We start from the raw sequence: 14,922 nt of genomic DNA, 5'->3' as shown, positions 1-14,922 counted from the left end.
AATTAACAAAAGGGGGAATTGTTAAGACTGCGGGGGGGGGGGGGGTTGAGAAAGGAATATGCCCACCATAGAAAAAGACCTAAGTCTGTAAAACCCCCATTTCTAAATCAGGACCGTACGGTCAAATGGCCGGCCTTGCCTTGACCGAGGGAGACGATGAGGATGACCCTGAAAATTGCCACTATAGGGGACGACCGACCATTACACCGCCACTACGACCGCCTCCACCTTACATTCCCAGGGTTCTGATTGTAGTTTAAACTGTTCTAAAACAAATGATGTTTCAGACAAAAAAAACTCTTTATTCCTCTGGTGTGACCATGTTAGAAATTACATTAAAGATGTGTACATTCAAGCCCTTTATCCGCCGCTCCCCCGCCACTATCACCACCTCCACCGTCGCAAGGAGGTCCGGCGACTCTCACTCGTTCTAAAACCCATGCTAATCAATTCCCACAGATGAATCAAGAGTTAGTCCTGGAAAAAGAGGGGGCACTAGAGGTGGAGTTCCTTGATTACCCAGACGATTATCAGCCGCAGTGTCAGTTTCCCGTCCGGCAAGTTCCCAATATAGCATACAACCCTGCCAACCCCCGGGGCCCAACAACCAGGCATTTCAAAATAATTATTATAATTAATAAATTAATCACATTTGATACTACTGATTCAGTATTAATAAATTATACAATATAAAACAGTCAAACAGTTGATTGATCAGTAACATTTCAATAATAGTATTTCAGCTCAAATTCATCAATTGGGGGTACAGTTGGAAGATAAGTTGGGGTGGATCAAGTTTTTGATTTCTTTTTGGATATGTAATGCCAAATCTTTAACTTCTTTAGAGTTATTGGGAATGAAAGTACAACATTCTGCACTTTAACATCTTCTGGATTATACACAAAAGCTTGTTGAAAGGGTTAATTTTCTTGCAGAGACAAAAAGAGGCGTATAGCTTGGAATGATGCCATTCGCATCTCCAAACTCCAAAAAATAAAAAATAAATATTTGTCGCTCAAATGGACTGGGAGTAAAAGTTGGATTGCTGCCAAATTCCCGTTATCAGGTGTCCTTGAACGATCTGTTCCTTTTAATCTGAGTTGTTTTGGTTTTTGTAAAACCAGCTTCCATTGTTTGAAGTTTTAATTTCCCGGCTAATTCTAAACATTTATTTTAAAATATCAAACACAATAACTTATTAAACATATAGGTTTTCTGTAGATGAATTTGTCGATTCTATTAAAGAAGGCACTACTAGCAAGAGATGTTGGTTTCTTAAAATTAATAAAGCAATATTCAGAATAATGACAGTTCTCTTAAGTTGACAGTTCTTGACTATCCCTGTAGAATTCACTAGAGGCACTTATACAGAATCTTATTCGGCAACAAGCTGACTCACCAATACCAAATGCTGATCTGAACCTATTCACCGATGGTAGTTCATCCATCGGTGAAAGGGGGGATTGATTATCAGGGTATGCAATTGTTAACCAACAAGGAGAAAGGCTTGAAGCAGCAGCATTCGAAATTCCCTTTTCCGCCCAACAGGCTGAACTTTTTGCACTTATTCGAGCTTGTGTATTAGGGAAAGATAAAATTGTAAATATCTACACTGATTCCCGATATGCCTTTGGGGTCACACACGATTTTGGCCAATTATGGAAAAACAGGGGATTTCTGACGTCAGCAGGTACTCAGATATCTCATAAACAATTAATTACACAATTATTACAATCTCTAATGCTTCCAAAACAGATTGCGGTTATAAAATGTGCAGCACATACAAATGGAAAAACTTTAGTGGATGTGGGCAATAGGCAGGCGGACCATCAGGCCAAAGAGGCTTCTCGCTTAAAAGACATGGTGGTCCCCAAAATGATGAGCCAGACTAAAAACCTAGATAGTCAATCTCCCTCTGAAAAGCCAATGCCGACCATCACTGACGTCATTTAATTACAGGAGGACGCTCCTGGCTGTGTAAAAAGACTATGGGAAGAATTGGGATGTTGTTATGATTCTGTAAACAAATTGTGGGTCACCCCGGCAGGGCAGACTTGTATGCCCGATGCATTGGCAGCCTGGGTTACCGAATGTGTTCACTTTGCAACTCATTGTGGTGCGCGAGCTACGGGTGATGTATTGCTTAAAACATGGTGGCATCCACGACTGCAAGATATAGCACAAAACATTAGCAGTCGTTGCCTAGTATGTCAACAGTATAATCCTGGTAAAGCAATACCCTGTGAAAGGGTACCGGAAGGTCCCTTTGAGACACTCCAGATGGATTACATTGAGTTGGAAAGATGCCAATGTTATAAACATGTATTAGTTATTGTTGCTGTATTTAGCAAATGGATAGAAGCTTACCCCACTGTAGATAACAAAGCTTCCACGGTAGCAAAAGTTTTGATGTGAGAAATTGTTCCTAGATTTGGGATTCCATATCGATTAAGCTCTGATAATGGACCTCATTTTGTGGGACAGATTAACAAATAATTCTGTGCTCAGCTGGGCATAAAACAACAGTTGCACTGTGCATATAGGCCACAAGCAGCAGGAATGGTGGAGCGCGCCAACCAGACATTGAAAACCAAACTAGCCAAATTACAGGCTGAGACAGGCGCTACCTGGCTCAAACTATTACCCTTTGCCCTTTTTCAAATTCACGCTACACCCGCAGGAAAAACCCGATTAAGCCCTGCCGAGATATTGTACAGAAGGCCTTTTCACACTCCATGGGATCAGGACAAACCAAAAGATGTCAACTTTCACCACATGACCACGGAAATGGCCAATTACGTTATAGCTCTAACAAAGATTTTAAAAGGCCTCCACTCGCGGGTCCGAGCAGCCCATGGGGAGATACCCCCCTTATCCAGTACTGTCACCATTAACCCAGGCGAGTACGTTATGATCCGGAACTGGGTTCGGAAAGGATTAGAACCCCGATGGGAAGGACCACACCAGGTCCTACTCACTACTCCCACTGCTGTAAAAGTAAAAGGCAGAAATGCCTGGATCCACATCCACCATTGTAAGGTTGTGAAAATGCAATAGAGAATAACCCTCTGTTCCGAGCCCTAGGTAATAACTTCAGCATCATTCACGGGATGAAGGACAGCCTTATTATCGTAACTTTTGGAAACTGGAGGAGAGGCCAAGCGAAGAACCTGTGGCCCCAAGGGAAGACGGACTCACCACCTGTCGAGGAGACACCTTACAGTGTCCCAGTCAAGGCCCAGGAGAAGGACCTTGGAACGCGACCCCTGCGGACGGATGTTCAGCCTACGTACAACGATACAATCGGACCATACTCATCAGTGGAGTGACTAAGGGCAACCTACCCTGTCATCAGGTCAACTGTAAATGGGACTATAGATGCAGAAACAAAAACAAAAAAAGACTGTACCCTTGGGATGCGTTGACCAAGGGAGGGCAAGGCTGCAGGAAAAAAGGGAATTACAGGTAAACACGTATCTGTATATGTCATATGTGTACGCAAAGGATATGAATGTTTCTGGTTGCTGAGTATGTACACATATCCCGACCTATGCTAAGGGAGGGTTCCCCCTCAGACCTGTTCCCCTTAACCTGTCAGAAACTGTAGAATGGTATATTTACCAGAATGGTACTCGTCAATCCCCCAGGACTATAAGAATTGCATCTATGGTAAAACACCCAGACGGCGGGGCAGCTTCTAGTTTATCGTTTCTCCCCATATCCCCAAGACCTTGGAAAGAGGAGGGCTATCTAATGAACACCTTTGAGATGTGGTACCAACCAAGTTATAACAAATCCCACCAGCCTCCGTTTCTTACCCTCATTAATACCACCAACATGGGAAGACCACTGGGGATATGTTTGGTAAGGAATGTGGTAAAAGGGATATTTGTAGGTGCTAGTCAATGCGAGCAGATTTGTGGTGGCCAACATATCCGAGGTCTATCCCGTATATACGTCTCCTCAGTTTTATGGGTGTACACTGGACGTCCCATACGCGAATGGGACAGGTACCTTCAAGTACTCCCTGATGGCCCAAGGATTTGATGTGGACAAACTCACTTCATACAATGGGACGTATTTTATTTGTGGCCACAAGGCATATCCCTGGCTGCCAGAGAATTGGACGGGATCCTGTTATCTGGGGTATGTAGTCCCCTTTATACACCACCTCACCAATTTAGGCGACCATTACCAAATGATGAAGCGACAAAAGAGAGAAATAACCAAAACGCAACGATACTTTGGAATCCTGCTTCCTCATGTCAGGGTAGCTCTTGCAATAAAGGTAATAAGGAAGATAGCAAAAATCCTGGAAGAGGTAGCAAACGACACCACTGAAGCATTGAGATAAATAATGAAATGGTGGCAATAAGAACCGTAGCCCTACAAAACCGAATGGCCCTCGATTACCTCCTTGCAAACAAAGGTGGGACTTGTGCCGTGATCGGTTCGGAATGTTGCACCTATATCTCCGATAGTTTGGAGAACACCCACCTCGTGGATCATATCCGCACAGAGGTTAAGAAACTGCATGAAATATCAAGAGATGTGTGGTTAGATTGGTTGTTTGCCGGATCATGGGGGTCTTACCTAGTGCATGGATTGATAATCCTGGTAGTTGTAATACTTGTCATAATGATGCTTAGCTTCCTGATGAAATGCTTGTGTAAAAGTGTCAGTGCAGCAGTAATTTCTCAACAGTTAATGCAGCAACATGAAGTGCGCCTTGAAGAGTTAATGGATGTGAAAGAAAGTGCAGAGGAACGTAAGAAAATGATAGAAGTACAGATAGAATGGGAGAGACTGAGACGATTGGCTATGGATTAGAAGTTATCATGAAATGATAAAAGGGGGGGAATGAGAATATGGCTCAAGCTATAGAATGACGTAGTCTGGCGCTAGAATCAAACTTTACGGGAAAAACAAAATGTTAGGTAAAGCTTTGTGTGAAGGAATGCCAAGACAGGCTGAGGTCACTTGTTTTTGTACCAGACAAATTGCAGTAACGGCCTTGAGAATGGTTGCGCTAGGCTGGAAGATAATAATAATTTTTTTATTTAAAAAAAAATTTTTATTAAAGGTTTTCATAAAATATCAATAACAAAATGAGAAAGAAAAAAGAACCCAACAGGGTTAAGTACAAAACACAATCTAATGGAAGATAATTATAATTAAACTAAAAGCACAGATGAAAGGCAAGGGGGGCTGCCTTCAGCAAAATGGAATGCGAGGGAGCTGCCCTCAGATGAACCAAAAACGTATAAGAACTGCTGATAGATGTATTGACTTTGGCCTGCTATTGTAACTCTCAAGAGATACAGTGGTCTTAGCCCCGGCTGAGAAATAAAACATATGTTAAAGTAACGAGGTGTTTGACTGATCATTTCATCCGGACTGGCTACAAAAGAATCCTCATGGGCGGCATGGTGACACAGCGGTTAGCACTTTTCCTCAGGTCGCCGAGGACCCGGGTTCGATCCCGGTCTCGGGTCACTGTCCATGTGGAGTTTGCACATTCTCTGCGTGGGTCTCACCTCCACAACCCAAAGATGTGCAGGGTAGGTGGATTGGCCACGCAAAATTGCCCATTAATTGGGAAAAAATTGGGCACTTTAAATTTAAAGTAGCACAGTGGTTAGCACTGTTGATTCACAGCGCCAGGGGCCCGGGTTCTATTCCCGGCTTGGGACACGTGGAGTCTGCACGTTCTCCCCGTGTCTGCGTGGGTTTCCTCTGGGTGCTCTGGTTTCCTGAAAGACATGCTGTTAGGCGAATTGGACATTCTGAATTCTCCCTCAGTGCACCCGAACAGACGCCGGGGTGTACCCATAAGACATAGGAGCAGAATTAGGCCACTCGGCCCATCAAATCTGCTCCACCATTCAATCATGGCTGATATTTTTCTCATCCCCATTCTCCTGCCTTTTTCCCATAACCCCTGATTCCCTTGTTAATCAAGAATCTATCTATCTCGGTCTTAAAAACTCAGTTAATTGGCCTCCACAGCCTTCTGCAGCAAAGAGTTTCACAGATTCACCACCCTCTGGTTCAGGAAATTCCTCCTCACCTCTGTTTTAAAGGATTGTCCCTTTAGTCTGAGATTGTGTCCTCTGCCTCTAGTTTTTCCTACAAGTGGAAACATCCTCTACACATCCACTCTATCCAGGCCTTGCAGTATCCTATAAGTTTCAAGAAGATCCCCTCTCATCCTTCTAAACTCCGAGTACAGACACAGAGTCCTCAACCGTTCCTCATATGACAAGCTCTTAATTCCAGAGATTATTCTTGTGAACCTCCTCTGGACCCTTTCCAAGGACAGCAGTCCTTAGATACGGGGCCCAAAACTGCTCACAATACTCCAAATGGGGTTTGACCAGAGCCATATACAGCCTCAGAAGTACATCCCTGGTCTTGTATTCTAGCCCTCTCGACATGAATGCTAACATTGCATTTGCCTTCCTAACTGCCGACTGAACCTGCACGTTAACCTTAAGAGAATGGTGGATAAGGACTCCCAAGTCCCCTTGTGCTTCTAATTTTCTAAGCATTTCCCCATTTAGAAAATAGTCTATGCCTCTGTACCTCCTTCCAAAGTGCATAACCTCACACTTTTCCACATTGTATTCCATCTAATGGAACATATAACTTTTCTTGTTCGCCACGGTTGTATCACTTTTCCTTTTGGAATTTTGTTCCTTAATAGAACATATATTTGTTGTATAAATGTGAAATAAAAGTCACAAAATACCCAGAGGACTACAGGCTGCTTTCCCCTTTGAGAGAGAAAGCAAGAGAGAGAGAGAGAGCGAGCGAGCTGACTGGTGGTGATTTAATCTGAGGGTCACCACACCTCAGGCGAGGGGTAATGTTGATAAGGCCGGGCCTTCATGGCTAACCTCAACCGGTGTGGGAGTCGAACCGCGCGGTTAGCCTCACGCCGTATCACGAACCAGCCGTCCAGCCAACTGAGCTAACCGACCCCCTGGTAAATATGTAATAATTCCTAAAATATTAGCTGTTCCCTGTCTCCCACCAGTTTCCCAGTCCACCTCAGACAATTTGCCCCTCAAACACGGATAGTAACACCCAGATAAGTGAGTAACACCCGGATATTTTGTTTTTAAAATTTAAAATACCCAATTCTTTTTTTCCAATTGAGAGGCAACTTACCGTGGCCAATTTATCTACCCTGGAGTTTGGGGGCGAGACCCACTCAGACATGGGGAGAATATACAAACTCCAACAGGCAGTGACCCAGAGCCAGGATCGAACCCGGGTCCTTGGCACCATGATCCAGGTAAATTAAACCAAAAAAATGGTAACCACCAGGGCCCATCTCCATGGTACCATGGCATGATTTGGGAGGTTCCAAACAGAAATAGGAACTAAATATCTTCAAACTTCCAAACACACTTTCACTCTGTGATCCTTGTGCAATGTGAAGCCAGGTATTAGTAACAAGGCTCAAAGAGCATCAGCCCACTGGAGGCAAAGTGGTGAGACCGGCCAGTCCAGCAGAAAGAAACCCTCCGACCATCCCCACTGACCACCTGTCAGAATGAACAAAATGCAGTCCTGGATGCAGAGCAGAAACAATAACAACAGAATCCAACCCCTGTCATCAATTGTGAAATTGTTGGTGTCACAGCAGATGCGATGAAACATGCAATCCCGTCTCACATTGAGAGGTGGACGGCGTCTCCCCAGTGCGAACTCGCTGGTGTTTCCGCAGGTTTGATACTTGACTAAATCCTTTCCCACACCGAGAGCAGATGAATGGTCTCTCCCCAGTGTGAACTCGCTGGTGTCTCCGCAGGCCGGTTACTTGAGTGAATCCCTTCCCACACTGAGAGCAGGTGAATGGCTTCTCCCCAGTGTGAACTCGCTGATGTCTCCGCAGGGTGGATGAATCAATGAATCCCTTCCCACACTGAGAGCAGGTGAATGGCTTCTCCCCAGTGTGAACTCGCTGATGTTTCCGCAGGCGGGATAACTGACTGAATCTCTCCCCACAAAGAGAGCAGATGAACGACGTCGCCCCAGTATGAACTCGCTGGTGTTTCCGTAGTATAGATGCTTCAGTAAATCCTTTCCCACACTGAGAGCAGGTGAACGGCCTCTCTCCGGTGTGAACTCGCTGGTGTGTCTACAGATGGGATCCTTGAGCAAATCCTTTCCCACACTGAGAGCAGGTGAATGGCCTCTCCCCAGTGTGAACTCGCTGGTGTCTCTGCAGGTTGAATCGTTGAGCAAATCCTTTCCCACACTGAGAGCAGGTGAATGGCCTCTCCCCAGTGTGAACTCGCTGGTGTGACTGCAGCTGGGATCCTTGAGCAAATCCTTTCCCACATTGAGAGCAGGTGAACGGCCTCACCTCAGTGTGAATGCGTCGATGAGTCTCCAGCTGCGATGGGACTCCGAATCCCTTCCCACAGTCCCCACATTTCCTCCGTTTCTCCATGTTTTGGGTCTCCTCGTGACTCTCCAGGTTGGACAATCAGTTCAGAACAGGGTATGGTCTCTGCCCACTGTGAATGTTATGTTTATTCAGGCTGTGTAACTGGTTAAAGCTCTTTCCACAGTCAGTTCAGTGGAACACTCTCACTCGGGTGTGTGTTGTGTGGATCTTGGTGCTTTTCCAGTCACACTGATATTTGAAATCTATAGCTGGCAGTTCGGGCAAACATTTCTCCTTCTAGATTCAAAGGCCGATGATATTCAGGTTAAAGGGAATCGAGTGACTGTCAGATCGAGACGTAACATTTGAGATTTCTGTCTGTAATTCCTCCTCGTCTAATATCCTGTAAAAACAATTTACAAAATTCATCACTGTCAGTACAGGACAGAAATTCAGAACACACAATTCTAATTTCTATGTCACATTTTTTCCTCTCTCTTATTCCCCGAAAGCTGTAAATCTCCATCCCACACACTCCCTCCATTCTCACTCTGCTGTATCTAACATTCACCCTCCCTATTCTCTGAAGGTGCTGATTCAGGCTTATTGACAGACCCAAGCTCACAGATTCCTGTCCAGGAGATCACAACAAATATGAGCTGCAGTCGGCCATTCGGCCCATCGAGCCTGTTGAACCATTCAATGGGATCATTGGCTGATCTACCACAGCACCGTTTTCCCACACTATCCCCATATCCCTCGACGTCTTCAATATCTACAGGAGGACACAGAGAACCAAGTGGAGTGGCATAACAACAACAATCTCTCCCTCAATGTCAGCAAAACTAAAGAGCTGGTCATTGACTTCAGGAAGCGAAGTATCGTACACATCTCTGTCTGCATCAATTGTGTCGAGGTGGAGATGGTTGACAGCTTCAAATTCCGAGGTGTGCACAGCACCAACAATCTGTCCTGGACCACCCACGCCGACTCTACGACCAAGAAAGCACAACAGTGGCTATACTTTCTCAGGAAACTAAGGAAATTCAGCATGTTCACATTGACTCTTACCAACTTTTACAGATGCACCACAGAAAGCATCCCATCTGGCTGCATCACAGCCTGGTATGGCAACTTTTCGGCCCAAGACCGTAGGAAACTTCAGAGAGTCGTGAACACAGCCCAGTCCATCACACAAACCTGCCTCCCATCCATTGACTCCATCTACACCTCCCGCTGCCTGGGGAAAGTGGGCAGCATAATCAAAGACCCCTCCCACCCGGCTTACTCACTCTTCCAACTTCTTCCATCGGGCAGGAGATACAAAAGTCTGAGAACACGCATGAACAGACTCAAAAACAGCTTCTTCTCTGCTGTTACCAGACTCCTAAATGACCCTATTATGGACTGACCTGATTAACACTACACCCCTGTATGCTTCACCCGATGCCGGTGTTTACGTAGTTACATTGTGTACCTTGTGTTGCCCTATTATGTATTTTCATTTATTTCCTTTTCTTTTCATGTATTTAATGATCTGTTGAGCTGCTCGCAGAAAAATACTTTTCACTGTACCTCGATACACGTGACAATAAACAAAATCCAAATTCAATCCAACACTGACGCACAAAAAACACCTGACCGACCTACCTAACCCCATTTGCCAGCAGTTGATCCATAGCCTTGAATGTTATGACATGCCAGTCTTCATCCAGGTACTTTTTAAAGGATGTGAGGCAACCCGCCTCTACCACCCTCCCAGGCAGTGCATTCCAGATTGACCCCACCCTCTGGGTGAAAAGGCTTTTCCTCAAACCCCCCCTAAACCCCCTGCCCCTTGTGACTGACCCTTCAACTGAGGGGAACAGCTGCTCCCTACCCACCCTGTTCATGGCCCTCATAATCTTGTACACCTCGATCAGGTCGCCTTTCAGTCTTCTCTGCTCCAATGAAAATAACCCACAGCTATCCAACCTCGCTTCATAACTTAAATGTTCCATCCCAGGCAACATCCTGGTGAATCGCCTCTTGACCCCCTCCAGTGCAATCACATCCTTCCTGTAATGTGGTGACCAGAACTGCACACAGTACTCCAGCTAATAATAATAATGATAATCTATATCAGTGTCACAAGTAGGCTTACATTAACACTGCAATGAAGTTACTGTGAAAATCTCCTCGTCGCCACAGTCCGGCGCCTGTTCGGGTACACAGAGGGAGAATTCAGAATGTCCAATTCACCTAACAAGAAGTCGTTCTCCATTTAGAAAATAGTCTGCCTCGATTCTTCCTTCCAAAGTGCACAACCTCACACTTTCCATATTCTATTACATCTGCCACTTCTTTTCCCACTCTCCTAACCTGTCCAAGTCCTTCTGCAGCCTCTCCGCTTCCTCAACACTATCTGTCCCTCTACACATCTTTCTATCATCTACAAGCTTAGCAACAGTGCTCTCTGTTCCTTCTTCCAGATCGTTAATGTATTGAATAGTTGTGGTCCAGCACTGACCCCTGTGGAACACTGATGGCAGTCAACAGGCTGCCATCCTGAAATAGACCCCTTTATCCCCACTCTCCTGTCAACTAATTCTCTTAACCATTTCAGTACCTTGCCCCTAACACCATGGGCTCTTATCTTTATTTTGCAGCCTGTTGTACGGCACCTTGTCAAACGCCTTCTGGAAACCCAAATGGATCATATCCACTGGCTCTCCATTGTCTAACTTACTTTTTACCTCCTCAAAGAATTCTAACAGATTTGTCAGGCATGACCTCCCCTTGATGAAGCCGTGCTGACTCCGTCCTATTTTACCATGCACTTCCAAGAACTCCGGAATATCATCCTCAACAATGGACTCTAAATCTTATCAACAACCAAAGTCAGACTAACCGGCCAAAAATTTCTCATCTGCTACCTCTTGCCTTTCTTAAACTGGGGTGTGACATTCGTCACTTCCCTGTACCCCGGGAGTCCCTTGACTCCAGTGATCCCTGAAGGATCACCACCAATGGCCCCACAACCTCCGCAGTTATGTCCTTCGGAACCCTGGGGTGTAGTCCACCCGGACTGGGTGTTTTATCCACCTTCAGACCTTTCAGCTTACCCAGCACTTTCTCCTTAGTGATGGCCACTACACTCACCTCTGCCCCCGACTTTCTTTCCTCCACTCCCAGTTTTCTCTTTCCCTCTCCTCTGTTGGACCGCCCTCCTTGCCCCTGGATTTGGAGCATCTTGTGAAGGTACTGCTGGTAGTACCGCTCCAGTGCTTTTGAGGTGCCTGCTCCAGGTTTTCCAAGTTTCTGAAGCTTTTAGAGGGTAGAAAGAATGAGGGATAGCCAAGAGCTCATGGAAAGCAATGGCATGCATGGTTTCACCAGCGCTGCCAATACAATTGATGACCGAAGCAGTCATGGCCCTTCCCACTGAGAGCAAAATGTGGAGGGGAACTCATCAAGGACAGAGTCAGTCAGTGCTCACTGGAGGGAACATTCTGAAGAACCCCTCGACCGAGACTCTGTCTTTGGCTTTAACGTCCTCAAATCCATTCCTCAGTATCCTGTCCGGCTCAGTCCCCGTGGTACCCCGATCTGGAGCGGAGTGAAAAAGCCATTCAACAGCTGAAAAACAACACGGCCTCTGGAGCAGAATGAATCGCTGCTGAAATTCTGAAGCATGGCGGGGTTACACTCCTGGCACAGCTACACAATCTCATATTCCTCACCTGGGAAGATGGATGCATGCCGGGGGATCTCAAAGACACTGTGACTATATTCAAGAAGAGAGCCAAGTCTGATTGTGGTAATTACACAGGCGACTCCCTGCTGTCTGCCACACAGAAGATCATTGCCAGGATCCTCCTCAATGATCCCCTCTTTGTGGCCAAAGAGCTCCTTCCAGAGTCACAGTTAGGTTTTCTCCCTTCATGAGGCACCAAAGACATGATCTACACTACTTGACAAACCCAAGCAAAATACAAGGAACAGCACCAATCGCAGTTCTTGGTGTTTTCTGACCTCACAAAAACGCTTTACACCGTCAAAGTGATGTTTTATTCAGTATGTTCTTCAAATTTGGCTGTCCTCAGAATTTGGCCACCATCCTCCGCCTGCACAATGATGACACACAAGCCATGATCCTCATCAATGGAAACACCAGAGACACTATTTAAGTGAAGACTGGGATCAGACAAGGCTGTGTCACTGCACCAACCCTCTTCCCCGTCACAGTAGCACAGTTGTTAGCACTGTTGCTTCACAGCACCAGGGACCTGGGTTCGATTCCTACTCAACCGGGACCTGGGATTCATGTCGCATTACATTCATCCCCCACCATCTGGCCTGCGAAATCCCACCAACTGTCCTGGCTTGATACAATTCACACCTCTTTAACCTGGGGTTACCCCATCTCTGGATCTGTAAAGATTTAATCACCTGCTAATGGTCGCATTCCAAGCATTGTCTGGCATCTTTGAATTTGTCTATATATGTGTTTCTGGAACATACCTCTTCATTCACCTGAGGAAGGAGCAGCGCTCCGAAAGCTAGTGACATCGAAACAAACCTGTTGGACTTTAACCTGGTGCTGTAAGACTTCGTACTGTGCTCACCCCAGTCCAACGCCGGCATCTCCACATCATAGTTAATCACTGCAGTGTTAAAGTAAGCCTACTCATGACACAAATAAAAATTATGATCTCACCTCCGGCAAACTACCAGCGGGTGTGGAGATAATCGACAGGACAGGAAACCGACACCACCTTCAAAACAAAACCAGAATCAGTTCAACCTCAGACATTAAGCTCCAGTTTGCAAATGTCTGATCTGTTTGTTCAATCCATCTCCCTTGATTCTATAACCATTAATACTCTTGTCTCACAAACTTCTATGAATCTCAGTTTTTAGTTTCTATTGACAGAATCTGAACAGAATTCCAGATTTCACTATATTTTCTGTGAAGTGATTTCTGACATTGCTCCTGAACAGCCCAGTCTCAGTTAAACAAATAAATATCACTGATTTAGACATTTAAATGGTGACAATTGTTTTACTCTTAACTGGTTATGTAACAGTATTTCAAAAACATAATAATTTGAGTAAAACTCTGCGGAAGCTGGAAATGTGAAGTGAAAACAGAAAGTTGTGGAAATCCTCAGCAGGTTTGGCAGCTTCTGTGAAGAGAAAGAGAGTTAATATTTCCAATGCAATCTGATTCTTCTTCAGAACTGAGTGTTTGCAGCATTGTGATTTCATTCGGCAAACATACTGAATGTGAACTTTGTGGTTCTTACAGATATCTGGCTGTAAATCTGATTTCAGACCTTCCTCTGAACACTTTTCAACCTCAGCTCCAGCTCAGTGTCCTTCACTAAAGACCCGGAAAAAGAATCACCACCACAAGATGGCGGCGGCCGCCGGGTGTTGTCACCTGAGCGGAAACTCGCTCACTGCCTCTTCACATACTAAGATGGCCGCCTTAGCGCCCTGCTCCAAGAACAAAAGACTCGACTTCCATTCCCAAGATGGAGGCGGTTACCCCGGGGCCTGTCATCGGGGAGGAAGCCCCGCCCACTCCATCTTCCCTAACCAAGATGGCTGTCCCAGCGCTCCACGCCAGGAACAAAAAACCCGACTTCCATTCTCTAGGTGGTGGTGGTCGCCGGTTGCCCCGGGCCTGTAACAGGGGAGGAAGTCCCGCGCACTCCTTCTTCCCATACTAAGATGGCCACCCCAGCGCTCCGTTCCAAGAACAAAAGACCCCACTTCCTTTCCCAAGATGGCGGCCGGTTGCAGGGTAAATACAGACCCGGATTACCTTCTTCTTATTGGTCGTGACCCACCGTCAATCACTCCGGAGCCATTGTGAGCTAGAGCATGCGCAGTGCAGGTTGAAGCTGGACTCAGGCGGGTGAGTGGAGGCCCCAATAAGACCCATTGGTTTTATTGTCAGTCTGCAGACAGGAGCTGGAGAACTGAACCCAGGCAGAGGAGAGGGAGGGAGGGACAAAACTGGGAGTGGAGGAAAGAAATGGTGAGATGGGTTTGGATTTCAGCCCAGGGAGGAGGGAGACTGTGTGGGATGGGGATTTACAGCTTTGGGGGAACAAGAGAGGAAAAAATGTTCCAGAGAAACTAGAATTGTCTGTTCAGAATTTCTATCCTGGACTGACAGTGATGGCTTTTGTAAACTCCTTTTACAGGATATTAGAAGCAGAAGATTGGCCACAGAAAACTCAACCAAACATCAAGATCAGACAGAGTCACTCAATTCTTTAGAACCTGAATATCACAGTCTTTGAATGTGGAAGGAGTAATGTTTGTTTGTTCAGTTTGTGGGAAAAGATTTCAAACATCAATGTGATTGGAAAAGCACCGAGACCCACACAGACAGTGAGTGTTCCAGTGAACAGACTGGAAAGAGTTTTAACCGATTACATAGACAGAAAAACCATCACATCATTCACAGTGGGGAGAAACCATCCATGTGTTCTGTATGTGGACGAGAGTTCAACTTGTCATTCAAC

At 45.6% G+C, this 14,922-nt stretch overlaps 1 protein-coding gene and 1 pseudogene across 1 annotated transcript in view; both read right to left on the bottom strand.

Annotated features, from left to right (window-relative positions):
* LOC140418371 (uncharacterized) overlaps positions 1 to 14,922 on the bottom strand; it is a 294,193-nt gene that overhangs the window by 200,158 nt on the left and 79,113 nt on the right. The gene's annotated exons all lie outside the window — the stretch shown is intronic.
* Positions 5,087 to 14,695, bottom strand: LOC140418374 (uncharacterized; annotated as a pseudogene).

Source organism: Scyliorhinus torazame, chromosome 5 (genome assembly GCF_047496885.1).
Source record: "Scyliorhinus torazame isolate Kashiwa2021f chromosome 5, sScyTor2.1, whole genome shotgun sequence".
NCBI lineage: Eukaryota > Metazoa > Chordata > Chondrichthyes > Carcharhiniformes > Scyliorhinidae > Scyliorhinus > Scyliorhinus torazame.
The sequence above is the reverse complement of the archived record's forward strand: the minus strand, read 5'-3'. Positions and strand labels throughout refer to the sequence as shown.